Source organism: Priapulus caudatus, unplaced genomic scaffold (genome assembly GCF_000485595.1).
Source record: "Priapulus caudatus unplaced genomic scaffold, Priapulus_caudatus-5.0.1 Scaffold2079, whole genome shotgun sequence".
NCBI lineage: Eukaryota > Metazoa > Priapulida > Priapulimorpha > Priapulimorphida > Priapulidae > Priapulus > Priapulus caudatus.
This window is the reverse complement of record NW_014579140.1, coordinates 25,897-26,920: the sequence shown is the minus strand read 5'-3', so window position 1 is coordinate 26,920 and position 1,024 is coordinate 25,897.

Below are 1,024 nucleotides of genomic sequence, written 5' to 3'. Positions count from 1 at the left end.
CGCTTGTCGTTGTGGGCGCGTCGACCGATGCGTCGCCGCGTGCGTCTTTGTGGAGCATGGTTGTGTCGGAGAGACGTTCGCTTGTCGTTGTGGGCGCGTCGACCGATGCGTCGCCGCGTGCGTCTTTGTGGAGCATGGTTGTGTCGTAGAGACGTTTGCTTGTTGTTGTGGGTGCGTCGACTGATGTGTCGCTGCATGCGTCTTTGTGGATCAAGGTAGTCTCATAGAGACGTTCGCTTGTTGTGGGCACGTCGACCGATGCGTCGCTGTGCACATCTTTGTGGAGCGAGGTCGTGTTATAGAGATGTTCTTTTGTCGCTGTCGCGACGTCGCAGACCTCTTTGTGCGACGTTCGTTTGTTTTCGTCGAGCGCGTGTTTTTCGCGAAGACGTCCGTCGACCATGGCAATGTTGTTGTTGCAAACGTCTACTTTCTCGGTCGCAGTGCTGCTACAGGTTTCTCGCTCAAAGCAAGTTTCCTTCTCAACGCAAGCTTCCTTCTCAATGCAAGCTTCCTTTGTAATGCAATCTTCCTTCTCAATGCAAGCTTTCTTTGTGATGCAAGCTTCCTTCTCGATACAAGCTTCCTTCTCAACGCAAGCCTTCCTCTCGATAGTATCGTAAGCCTCCCTCTCGCAAGCCTCTCCGCAAGCTCGTCCCGCGGGGATCAGAGGAAGGGAAGCGGCGGCTTTCCCGTCCGACAGCGGCACCTCTCTCAGCTTCGGCACCTTTCCGTTGCGACACCACATGTGCTCCTCCACGCCGGGTGCGTTGCCGCGGCAAAGCCGCACATGCTGCTCCGCGCCCGCCGCATCCACCTTGACGACCCCGCACGCCGTGCACTCGTACATCGTGTCCAGGCGTCTCGCCGCCTCGCCTCTGCCGCATAGCTCCACCGCCGCCGCGTCGCGCCGCCCCGGGTGCCGGTCCATGCAGTGTTCGACGACCTCCACGCTCCGGTTTGCGGGGAAGCGGCACAGTGAGCAGGAGAAGATGTACTCGCCCGTGTGCGAGCGCACGTGCCA